Genomic DNA, 14,120 nt, shown 5'->3' on the forward strand with positions numbered 1-14,120 from the left:
CCCATCAGCCCCTTCTATCTCAAATATACGGGAATACCTACAAGAGGTCCAAACTTCCTTCTCTTATGACAGCCGACCAGGAACAATTATCCCAACCTCTCCATACAGAAGAAGTTGCAGCTGCCATAGCAGACACACAGCCGGGGAAGGCCCTGGGCCTGATGGCTTTACACTTCTTTATTTCAAAACATTTCAGACCCAACTAGCCCCCCCAGTTTACCACGGCATTAAATGCCATGCTGGAGGGGCATAACGCCCCCCCACATATGCTGCGAGCATCTATTTCTGTTAAGCTAGGTAAGGACCCACTGCTGTGTTCTAGTTATAGACCCATTTCTCTCCTAAACTGTGACATCAAGCTTTTCACAAACATTTTAGCTTCCAGGCTCAACTGTCTAATGCAGAGCTTAGTTGCGCTTGATTAGGTGGGCTTTATCCAGACACGAGAAGCGAGAGACACAACACTATCAGGACATAGAACATAATAGAGAATGTGAAGAGATCCAGCACCCCCTTTTACTCTTATCCACCAATGTCGAAAAGGCATTTGACAGGGTTGACTGGGTGTTCCTACAGGAGGTGCTCTGTTCATTCGGAATGCCGAAGTCTATCCGGGACTGGATCTCTGCTCTCTACACTAACCCCACAGCTACAGTCCGGGTGAATGGGACGGATTCTGATATGTTCGCGAATTCCAACGGCACCAGGCAGGGATGTCCACTTTCCTCCCTACTGTTCATCCTATCCCTAGAGCCACTTCTTCGCCATATAAAAGATAACCCAAATATTAGTGGTGTCTATTCCGACCGCTACCAACACAAAGTAGCTGCGTATGCAGACGATCTTTTATTTTTTATCACCAAACCTATAACTTTTCTGCCCTCATTGCTGCAAGAACTGAAACAATATGGCACTCTCTCCAAATTTAAAGTTAAAGTTAACCTCCAAAAGTCGGAAGCGCTGAACATCTCCGTATCGTACCAAACTCTGTCAGGTATACGCCCCTTCTTCCCATTTAAATGGGCCACCCGTTCTATTTAATACTTGGGTGCCAGAATCCCTGCAAACCCAAAGGATATCTTCCCGCTGAATTTTCAACCCTTTCTATCGACGCTCACTACAGACCTCAAGAACTGGGACCCCCTTGCCCTGTTTTGGTTTGGCTGCTGTAACATACTGAAGATGAATGCAATGCCAAGACTCCTATATCTGCTACAAGCCCTACCTGTCAAACTACCCCAGACTTTCTTTCATGCTGTACGTTCAGCATTTTTTAAGTTCCTCTGGTGCGGCAAACATCCACGAATCCACGAAATACTAAGGCCGAAGCTGAGGGGTGGCATTGGCTTCCCAGACCCTGCTCTATTTTATACAGCGACGCACATGACATGAGTGGTGTACTGGTGCCTCCATGGGGAGTTAAAGTTCTGGGTTACACTAGAGAACGAGATGGCCTGGGCCCCGCTGGCCAGGTTGCCATGGGCAGGTAAGCAATTGGCCTCTCATTTAACTACCCACTCGTTGATCAGCCCTACACTCGCTGAGATGGACAGATTCTACTGTTTATCTTCCTTGACTAATTTCCCGTCTCCCATGACCCCAATCGTAGGACATACAAGATTCTCCCTAGGCTTATCGGACCGGCCGGTACCGGGAAAACCCCGAAAAGGGCTTTTACGTGCCTCTCATTTTCTAAAGACCGCAGGCTGGATTCCAACTTGGACCATAGTGTCAGAACAGGCACCCATCACATTGGACAGCTGGAGAGCAGGGCAGCTCTCACACTTCCTTGGCTCCCTGCCCAAACATACGCTCTTCTCTCGGGAACTCCACTCATTTGAAGAACTCTGCCTGAGTTATGGCCCAATCCGTGGTTCCCTCACCAGTTTTTACAAAACTCCTCCTTACCTGGCTAAGTGGGAAAGAGACTCACGAACCACATTTACTGCTCCCCAGCAACATGGCCGCAACATGACCGCTACTGGAGTTGTGAGCAACACCCTGGCACCATTCTCCACATTTTTTGGGAATGCCCCAAACTATAAACTTTCTGGCAACCAGTCCTCTGACTCATTCACAAATTTACAGACAGTTCCCTAACCAATGACCCTGCTGCAGTACTCCTAAACCTCATTCCCATGTTCAGAAAGTGTTACCACAAATCTCTACTTAAACACCTCCTTAACGCTGCTAGAGCTTGCACACCAAGCCAATGGAAGCAGCAATCTCCCCCCACGGTGGCCCAATGGTTCACAAGGGTTAATGATATTGAACGGATGGAAGACCTGACCGCCATGATCTGGGATAAATCTGAGGAACATAAGACCAGGTGGTTTCACTGGAACATCTAACGCTTCTCAAGGGACTACCTCCGCAAAACATAGTCTTGCCTTAAGGATTGCCGGAAGCTCTAGTTTTAAGCCTTGGCCATCAGATGGCTTAACGAACTGCGGGCAGCCCTTATCCCCTAGGTGGAACCTTGCCCCTCCCTTACCCATAAACCCTCCCCCCCCTTTTCTTTCTCACTATATTTGTATCTTTCTCTCCCTTTTCCTCCCTTTCCCTCTCTCACTTTTCCACTTCCTTTTTCTTTTTGTCCAACCCCAATATTCACTTTCTCCTATCTAATTCAAAAATTGGTATGTTTCAACTCCAGTTGGACACTCCACACTACTCTTCCCCCACGTACTGATACCTGAATTCTTCAAGGTTACTGGGAATAACCCCTACTGAATTACAAGGGATTATATTACCCATCAATGCAAAGCCCTAGTCTTATACTTCCTAGGTATCTGGGTACCCTGCACACCTATAGATATATTCCCTCGTAATTACCCTTACAATATTTACCTCTTGTACAGATGCTATTAGCTATTGATCATATATATGCTACATTGTTTGTACCACATACTCTGTGAAGTTACCTTATTACTGTATGTCGCATACCACTAAAGAAAATATATAAAAAAAACAAAACAAAACAAAAAAAAAAACAGAGGGCTTTGTTGTACACATTTGCATATGACTCGGTTAAATTGATGATAGGCAACTCCTATCCTCATATTGATTAGTGGTTCCAAATTAATAATAACTACTGCAGTAGGGAACAGACACAAAAGATACGCTCAGCATCTTTCCAAATAACTGTTCTGCTTTATTATGACGCAATTGAAAGTTTTTATGCACATGATTACGTAGGTATCACATTAATATTACAATTGTACATTTATGGTAACAAAGGGCGTTACATAGGCAGGCTTATTCTAATCAGGACTCGAAAGAATGTAAACATTTACTGAAAACATTATTAGTGCTGTGTGCACAGTGAGGGCAGTGTGCAATACATACAAAATACAATACATTTATATACAGAACTTACAAATTTCCATTACAGTCTCCCCTCTTTTGATCAATATTTTGATCACTAACCATACCTGCTATCACCTTTAACCTGGAACCTCCAAACGCTTAGGTGGAGGTAGTCCTGGCCAAAGAGGCAAAAACTCCATTGTAGAGAAAATAATAGCTGAGCAACTTTTTCATTACCAAATGACTTTTCATTGTGAAAAACAAATGATTGATAAGACATATTTACAGAGTACTGGCTGTACACTCCTGTGGCCAGAATGGCCTTCTAGCTGAATTGTTGGCATGCTGACTTATCAGCATATGTAAACACAGACAATTCTACATAAAATGGAAGACATACAAAAGACAAATATGACTTCAACATGGCTGAACTACTTTTCAAATATATATATATATATATATATATATATATATATATATATATATATATATATATATATATATATATATATATATATATATATATATCCCTTACAATTAAAGTAATTGAATCAAAAAGTACCCTAGACTGTGATCACAAGAGGGAAATAAATCAAACACAGACATTTCTTTAATTTAGTCATTTTTGCAGTGTCTGGTGTGGATCCAGGTGACTTTTCCTTCAAGTTTTGCAAAAACTGTACATGAAATAGATGCTGTATTGAGTCTCCAAACATTTCCTTATATATAAATGTCTCTTAACAATCCACAAGTCACCTGGCTTTAGTTTTAGATCCTTCCAAACTTTTAGGATCTGGAATTGGGGAGAAAACACATAAATGAGTTTGTCAAAAAACCTTAAAAGATCAGCAACTTTCTCTGTGAGATCCGAATGGAGGACTTCAGCTGCTGAGACAAAATATAAGCAAGTGAGTAACACACTCCCAAACCAAATCCCATAGGGAGAGAGTCCAACATCCCCCTTAGGGGCTTCATAAAATATAAGAAAACATTCAGGCAAAAGTTTTCTAGTTTCTTACTCTACTTTTTCCAACATCCCCCTTAGGGGCTTCATAAAATATAAGAAAACATTCAGGCAAAAGTTTTCTAGTTTCTTACTCTACTTTTTCCGCTACATTGTAGACAGTAGGGGATGTAAAAATAAAACCTCAAAACTTCTAGTAAGGACTCTCCTATAAAAAATGATTTCCTCTGTTGCTCTCTGTACTTTTTGGCACTCTGTACTTACAAACTACTTCTGATAACACTTTTTACTGTGGCCTTTGCAGTAGCATTTGCCACTGGACATCCAAAAAACATGTCCATACAGACAAAATGCATACTCGTAAGATCCTAACTTGGGCATCTGGATATATCTTTTTGTAATATCTGGAAGGGATGTTCAGCTTTTGGTAACACCTTTGGTAACAGGTAAAACAAGAAGTGGTATGTTATAAAAACAACTGTGGAGAACCCTGGCTCTAGCCCATGCTCATTTACTAAGGCAGCCATAACTGCTTGTGACTGATGACATGGTTCATGTGTCAAGCTGGAGGGAAAAGAGTGGCTGGCAGACATAAATGATCACCTTTTCCAAAGTCCTGTTTCATAAGAAGTTGCCCCCTGTGGACCACTTGTTCTTCTCGTTCTGGGGTCCTTAAAGTTGAATTATTAATCCCAGCTATACTGGGCCAGAACTAGGGTGGAATCTGTGAGTTGCACAGACCCATCAAGTATCCGGGGCTGTAAATGCAGCATCCTTAGTCACCTGGTCTGCTTCCATGTGTGAAAGTTAATATGGCTACCTCAGCAAGAACCTGGAAGGCTGAAAACAGCCGATCAAATTAACTTGGCATGCTTGGTTGGTTTACCTGCCAAAGTAAAAACAAACTTCTGGCCCTTTAAATGGAACCAAAAGCTCTCTATATCTTGACTATCTATATAAATATACACTCTTTTTGTAGCTCACAGGCTTTGCTAAAACATGGAGCTCTGCTTCTTGAGCTGGGCAAAAAGTTACATAGTTACATAGCTACATAGTAGGTGAGGTTGAAAAAAGACACAAGTCCATCAAGTCCAACCTATGTGTGTGATTATGTGTCAGTATTACATTACATATCCCTGTATATTGCGGTCATTCAGGTGATTATCTAATAGTTTCTTGAAGCTATCAATGCTCCCCGCTGAGACCACCGCCTGTGGAAGGGAATTCCACATCCTTGCCGCTCTTACAGTAAAGAACCCTCTACGTAGTTTAAGGTTAAACCTCTTTTCTTCTAATTGTAATGAGTGGCCACGAGTCTTATTAAACTCTCTTCTGCGAAAAAGTTTTATCCCTATTGTGGGGTCACCAGTACAGTATTTGTGAATTGAAATCATATCCCCTCTCAAGCGTCTCTTCTCCAGAGAGAATAAGTTCAGTGCTCGCAACCTTTCCTCATAACTAAGATCCTCCAGACCCTTTATTAGCTTTGTTGCCCTTCTTTGTACTCGCTCCATTTCCAGTACGTCCCTCCTGAGGACTGGTGCCCAGAACTGGACAGCATACTCCAGGTGCGGGCGGACCAGAGTCTTGTAGAGCGGGAGAATTATCGTTTTATCTCTGCAGTTGATCCCTCTTTTAATGCATGCCAATATTCTGTTTGCTTTATTAGCAGCAGCTTGGCATTGCATGCCATTGCTGAGCCTATCATCCACTAGGACCCCCAGGTCCTTTTCCATCCTAGATTCCCCCAGAGGTTCTCCCCCCAGTGTATAGATTGCATTCATATTTTTGCCACCCAAATGCATTATTTTACATTTTTCTACATTGAACCTCATTTGCCATGTAGTCGCCCACCCCATTAATTTGTTCAGGTCTTTTTGCAAGATTTCCACATCCTGCGGAGAAGTTATTGCCCTGCTTAGCTTAGTATCATCTGCAAATACAGAGATTGAACTGTTTATCCCATCCTCCAGGTCGTTTATGAACAAATTAAATAGGATTGGTCCCAGCACAGAACCCTGGGGAACCCCACTACCCACCCCTGACCATTCTGAGTACTCCCCATTTATCACCACCCTCTGAAAACGCCCTTGTAGCCAGTTTTCAATCCATGTACTCAACCTATGGTCCATGCCAACGGACCTTATTTTGTACAGTAAACGTTTATGGGGAACTGTGTCAAATGCTTTTGCAAAATCCAGATACACCACGTCTACGGGCCTTCCTTTATCTAGATGGCAACTCACCTCCTCATAGAAGGTTAATAGATTGGTTTGGCAAGAATGATTCTTCATGAATCCATGCTGATTACTGCTAATGATATCATTCTTATTACTAAAATCTTGTATATAGTCCCTTATCATCCCCTCCAAGAGTTTACATACTATTGATGTTAGGCTAACTGGTCTGTAATTCCCAGGGATGTTTTTTGGGCCCTTTTTAAATATTGGTGCTACATTGGCTTTTCTCCAATCAGCTGGTACCATTCCAGTCAATAGACTGTCTGTAAAAATTAGGAACAACGGTCTGGCAATCACCTGACTGAGTTCCCTAAGTACCCTCGGATGCAAGCCATCTGGTCCCGGTGATTTATTAATGTTAAGTTTCTCAAGTCTAATTTTAATTCCGTCCTCTGTTAACCATGTAGGTGCTTCCTGTGTTGTGTCATGAGGATAAACACTGCAGTTTAGGTTACTGAAGCCCCCCGATTCACTCGTGAAGACTGAGGAGAAGAATAAATTCAATACCTTTGCCATCTCCCCATCCTTTCTAACCAGATGTCCTTCCTCATTCTTTATGGGGCCAATATGGTCTGTCCTCCCTTTTTTACTGTTTACATACTTAAAGAATTTCTTGGGATTTTTTTTGCTCTCCTCCGCTATGTGTCTTTCATGTTCTATCTTAGCCATCCTAATTGCACCCTTACATTTCTTATTGCATTCTTTATAAATTCTGAATGCTGTGGATGATCCCTCAACCTTGTATTTTTTGGGATCCAATGACTTTGAATACAGAGTATCCTTCTGGGTGGTAAACTGCATACTCAAATCTACAAAAAATGTAATATCTGGGTCTTCAGGGAGTGTGTCCTGCACTGGGCTCACAGCAGCTGATTCCCACATCAATTTAACACGTGTCTTTTCCTTTCTTTTGAATAAATGTACGCATTTTTCATTGTTAGATTTGTACATAAACAAACTCATATTTTAAACCTTTCATTAGACAGACATTTAGTTAGCTGTATATTTGTTGCACAGAATGTCGGACCATTAAAAATTAAATGTTTGACCAAAACAATATCTAACTTTGTCTAATAGCACCTTTGCATAAAAGCTACAGCTCTGATATATCGGGGTGAACCATTTATTACTGGGTCCAGCTTGCATAAATATATTACAATGGCTTGTTTTCTATCATGCTGTTTGTGTAAGAACTCCAGTTTCATGTTTCAAAAGACAACTTTTTCCTGGCAATATTATAATAAATGATAACAATACCCTGCGGTCATGCAGAGATGCCCATAAATCCAAAATATTCTTCTGCTTATACCACTGTACTTACAAGAAAAAGGGGCACACCATTTCACAATCCACACATTCTACTTTGGATTTCAAAAATAAAAATAAATAAAACAAAAGGATCAACAATCTGTATGATGGACCAGAAAGCATCAAAAACTATAAAACAACTGGCTGCAGGTGGCATCTATCCTAACAGGGTGTGTGGATTTGATGTGATGGGTCTGTTATATTTAAATTTTATTTATTATTACTCTCACATCATGGACCGCACATCAAGTTATTATCAAAAACCTTAAAATTTCATTTTTGTAGAAGAACTTCTTATGTATCCCATCCATCTTGGCTTTGTTAAATATTATGGCAGCTTTATTCAAAATAACAACCTCATCTTAATCTTTTTTTCTCTCAATAAGGGCTTATTGTATAAACATAAAATTACAAAAATTGTTATCTTATTCTAAACTAATCTCATTCATTACAAATTTCCCCATTAACCTGAATTTCATTTCCAACCAAAGGTTGTCTAAACCAGTTTCAATATATCTATATTATTAATAAAATTGTTAAACTCATATTAGAAATGAATACTCATTATTACTTAATTTTACTTAATTTCCCTTTTTTACATGCAGTGTTTCCACTATCAAAGGATATTCAATGTGTGCAATACACGGTTAAATGTAACCTTCATTTTACCATGTTTGGAAAACAGATTCAAAATAATTGTGATGACATTGTTTACCATTAGATTCGTTAACCCGCACATGTTTTGTCTAAAAAACTGAAATTGGCATGGTGTCCTGCCAGCTTATCACTGACCTCTCAGGGACATTCTTTCAGGAGAGCACAAAGGAGGGGGTCACATCTGCGTACAGGACACACACAAGCAATAGAACTAAAGGTCCCAGCATTCGCACACACATACACCAATGTCTCTCTAAAATTGCTTACATTTTCCCATTTGTACACAACACATGCATATCATTCTCTCACTTTCTTTTAACTCTTTAATATTTCCTTGCATAAATTCTGCATTGCTTATTTTGTTCAGATATCTTTTATATCTAGCTTCTATGATCAGATGGGCAGCCAGAGTGCTCATCCCATCTTCCCTCTCTGACAACATATAAAGTATTCTGTTTTACCTCTCATTTCTCTGTTTCTGATTCTAATAGTTGTAGTGCCTGACCCCAAATTCATCCCACAACTTAACATGAAAATGTCCCTTTCTGTCTAGTGTTATTGTCACCCTTGATCCATCCTGCTCACATAGATAGCTGTTTCTCTAGCTGTTTACTCTGCATGATTCTTAGTCCCTGTGGACCTTGGTAACCCAGTTACCCATTGTGGATCCCTGTCCACTTTAACCATTTATCTAGGGGCTCAGTATAGGCGGAAACGCACCTTTGGTTCATATATAGCGCTCCTCTTGCGCTGGGCAATTTTGAGGGTCTCTTACCCTTCATTCCCTTACTTAACCACTTGAGCCCCGGACCATTATGCTGCCTAAGGACCAGAGGTCTTTTTCCAATTTGGCACTGCGTCGCTTTAACTGCTAATTGCGCGGTCATGCAATGCTGTACCCAAACGAAATTTGCGTCCTTTTCTTCCCACAAATAGAGCTTTCTTTTGATGGTATTTGATCACCTCTGCGGTTTTTATTTTTTGCGCTATAAACGGAAAAAGACCGAACATTTTGAAAAAAAATGATATTTTCTACTTTTTGTTATAAAAAAAATCCAATAAACTAAATTTTAGTCATACATTTAGGCCAAAATGTATTCGGCCACATGTCTTTGGTAAAAAAAATGTCAATAAGCGTATATTTATTGGTTTACGCAAAAGTTATAGCGTCTACAAACTAGGGTACATTTAACAGCTTTTAGTTTATGACTGCCTATGTCATTTCTTGAGGTGCTAAAATGGCAGGGCAGTACAAAACCCCCCCAAGTGACCCCATTTTGGAAAGTAGACACCCCAAGGAAATTGCTGAGAGGCATGTTGAACCCATTGAATATTTATTTTTTTTGTCCCAAGTGATTGAATAATGACAAAAAAAAAAAAAAAAAAAAAATATTTACAAAAAGTTGTCACTAAATGATATATTGCTCACACAGGCCATGGGCCTATGTGGAATTGCACCCCAAAATACATTCAGCTGCTTCTCCTGAGTATGGGGATACCACATGTGTGGGACTTTTTGGGAGCCTAGCCGCGTACGGGGCCCCGAAAACCAATCACCACCTTCAGGATTTCTAAGGGTGTAAATTTTTGATTTTACTCCTCACTACCTATCACAGTTTCGGAGGCCATGGAATGCCCAGGTGGCACAAAACCCCCCAAAATGACCCCATTTTGGAAAGTAGACACCCCTAGCTATTTGCTGAGAGGCATATTGAGTCCATGGAATATTTTATATTTTGACACAAGTTGTGGGAAAGTGACACTTTTTTTTTTTTTTTTTTTTTTTTTGCATAAAGTTGTCACTAAATGATATATTGCTCACACAGGCCATGGGCATATGTGGAATTGCACCCCAAAATACATTTAGCTGCTTCTCCTGAGTATGGGGATACCACATGTGTGGGACTTTTTGGGAGCCTAGCCGCGTACGGGACCCCGAAAACCAATCACCGCCTTCAGGATTTCTAAGGGTGAAAATTTTTGATTTCACTCTTCACTGCCTATCACAGTTTCGGAGGCCATGGAATGCCCAGGTGGCACAAAACCCCCCCAAATGACCCCATTTTGGAAAGTAGACACCCCAAGCTATTTGCTGAGAGGCATGGTGAGTATTTTGCAGCTCTCATTTGTTTTTGAAAATGAAGAAAGACAAGAAAAAACATTTTTTTTTTTCTTTTTTCAATTTTCAAAACTTTGTGACAAAAAGTGAGGTCTGCAAAATACTCACTATACCTCTCAGCAAATAGCTTGGGGTGTCTACTTTCCAAAATGGGGTCATTTGGGGGGGGTTTGTGCCACCTGGGCTTTCCATGGCCTCCGAAACTGTGATAGGCAGTGAAGAGTGAAATCAAAAATTCACGCCCTTAGAAAGCCTGAAGGCGGTGCTTGGTTTTCGGGGTCCCGTACGTGGCTAGGCTCCCAAAAAGTCTCACACATGTGGTATCCCCGTACTCAGGAGAAGCAGCAGAATGTATTTTGGGGTGTAATTTCACATATTCCCATGGCATGTTTGAGCAATATAACATTTAGTGACAACTTTGTGCAAAAAAAAAAAAAAAAAAAAAAAAAATGTGTCTCTTTCCCGCAACTTGTGTCACAATATAAAATATTCCATGGACTCGACATGCCTCTCAGCAAATAGCTTGGGGTGTCTACTTTCCAAAATTGGGTCATTTGGGGGGGGTTCTGAACTGTCCTGGCATTTTATGCACAACATTTAGAAGCTTATGTCACACATCACCCACTCTTCTAACCACTTGAAGACAAAGCCCTTTCTGACACTTACTGTTTACATGAAAAAGTTATTTTTTTTTTGCAAAAAAATTACTTTGAACCCCCAAACATTATATATTTTTTTAAAGCAAATGCCCTACAGATTAAAATGGTGGGTGTTTCATTTTTTTTTTTCACACAGTATTTGCGCAGCGATTTTTCAAACGCATTTTTTGGGGAAAAAACACACTTTTTTAAATTTTAATGCACTAAAACACACTATATTGCCCAAATGTTTGATGAAATAAAAAAGATGATCTTAGGCCGAGTACATGGATACCAAACATGACATGCTTTAAAATTGCGCACAAACGTGCAGTGGCAACAAAATAAATACATTTTTAAAAGCCTTTAAAAGCCTTTACAGGTTACCACTTTAGATCTACAGAGGAGGTCTACTGCAAAAATTACTGCCCTCGATCTGACCTTTGCGGTGATACCTCACATGCATGGTGCAATTGCTGTTTACGTTTGACGACAGACCGCCGATTGCGTTCGCCTTAGCGCGAGAGCAGGGGGTGACAGGGGTGCTTTTTTTTTTTCTTTATTATTTTTCTGCTTTTTTTATCTTATTTTTAAACTGTTCCTTTCATATTTTTTTTTTTTAATCATTTTTATTGTTATCTCGGGGAATGTAAATATCCCCTATGATAGCAATAGGTAGTGACAGGTACTCTTTTTTGAAAAAATTGGGGTCTATTAGACCCTAGATCTCTCCTCTGCCCTCAAAGCATCTGACCACACCAAGATCGGTGTGATAAAATGCTTCCCCAATTTCCCAATGGCGCTATTTACATCCGGTGAAATCTAAGTCATAAAATGCTCGTAGCTTCCGGTTTCTTAGGCCATAGAGATGTTTGGAGCCACTCTGGTCTCTGATCAGCTCTATGGTCAGCTGACTGAATCACCGGCTGCACTCTCAGGTTCCCTGTTGAGACAGGAGAGCCAGAGAAAAACACGGAAGACGGTGGGGGGGGGGGCATTCCCTCCCACGGCTTGTAAAAGCAGTCTAGAGGCTAATTAGCTGCTAGGATTGCTTTTACATGAAAGCCGACCGCTGGCTGAAAAGAATGATACCAAGATGATACCTAAACCTGCAGGCATCATTCTGGTATAACCACTCAAAGTCGTGAATGGCGTACCTGAAGACAAAAAAATGGTTAACAATAAAGCACAGTAAACGGTAAAGTATAAAAAATTGCATACCTGAAAAGCAAACATGATAAAACATAATAACAATAAAACATTGCAGAATAGAATACAGTAAAAAAGAGCAGAACAATAGAGAGAGAATAGAGAGAGAGAGAACAATAAAACGACAACTATTTTTTTTTATTTTATATATATATTTTTTTTTTGACACTTTTTTTGTAACTAACTTTTGTAACTGTAACCAGTTCCAGGTTCGGGTCTCTCAAAATGCGATGGCATCTTGGGAGACCCTGTGAAAGTGTGCCTAGTCTGTGCAATGCTGTACCCTACGCTAATACTCAACTAGTGAATGGTAGCGTTCAAAACATTCACCAATGCAAAGACCAGGATTGTCAGGACAGGAGGGACAATAATAGCGGGTGTCACGCCTATATCCGCGCTTCCTGCAGACACAACATCTTTTTTGGGGGGGTTCGTTGGGTAGGGGTACTCGGGAGGACATAAAGAAAATGCCTCTCATGCAGCCGACTGCATTTGGTTGGGGATGTGAATGGGGGAAGTACGGGTGCTGCAGAAGTGGTGGGTTCCCAATTAGGATTGGCGAATGCAGCAGGAAGGGCACTATGGGCACGACGGGCCTGTGTTTGTCTTCTTGGTGGCAGCGGGACACTACTTGTGCTTGCCACCTCACCAGCTTGAACTGCACTTATGGGACTCGCCACGTCACCAAGTGTTACTGCAGTGCTGGTTTGACTACGACCGGGGTGTACTAGGCCGCTGGTGCTTGCCAGTTCACCAAAACGCTACCAAAAAAACTGTTAGCGATCGCAGGGATCAAGGCCTGACTCTGCGAACGCTGCAGTTATGTGTTTAGTGTTTTGTAAGTGTCAGTGATCGATCGATACTGCACTTGGGTGGGCTGGGCTGGGCCGGGCGGAGGGGCAAAACACAGGTGCTAGCAGGTATCTGGGCTGATCCCGCTAACACTGCGTTTTTGGGAACCCTAAACTGCTGGGGACGCTAGTATAGATCTGATCGGATCAGATATTGATCAGTTCAGATACTATACCACTAAGGGAGGTGTATGCTGCGTGCGTGGGTGTTAGCGGTACTGGCGCTAACCTGACGCTGCCTGGGGCTGGTGCTTGCCAGTTCACCAAAACGCTACCAAAAAAACTGTTAGCGATCGCAGGGATCAGGCCTGACTCTGCGAACGCTGCAGTTATGCGTTTAGTGTTTTGTAAGGGACAGTGATCGATCGATACTGCACTTGGGTGGGCCGGGCCGGGCGGAGGGGCAAAACGCAGGTGCTAGCAGGTATCTGGGCTGATCCCGCTAACACTGCGTTTTTGGGAACCCTAAACTGCTGGGGACGCTAGTATAGATCTGATCGGATCAGATATTGATCCGATCAGATACTATACCACTAAGGGAGGTGTACGGTGCGTGCGTGGGTGTTAGCGCTACTGGCGCTAACCTGACGCTGCCTGGTGCTTGCTTGCCAGTTCACCAAAATGCTACCAAAAAAACTGTTAGCGATCGCAGGGATCAGGCCTGACTCTGCGAACGCTGCAGTTATGCGTTTAGTGTTTTGTAAGTGACAGCGATCGATCGATACTGCACTTGGGTGGGCCGGGCGGAGGGGCAAAACGCAGGTGCTAGCAGGTATCTGGGCTGATCCCACTAACACTGCGTTTTTGGGAACCCTAAACTGCTGG

Source organism: Aquarana catesbeiana, linkage group LG03 (genome assembly GCF_042186555.1).
Source record: "Aquarana catesbeiana isolate 2022-GZ linkage group LG03, ASM4218655v1, whole genome shotgun sequence".
In the NCBI taxonomy this organism is placed as follows: Eukaryota; Metazoa; Chordata; class Amphibia; order Anura; family Ranidae; genus Aquarana; species Aquarana catesbeiana.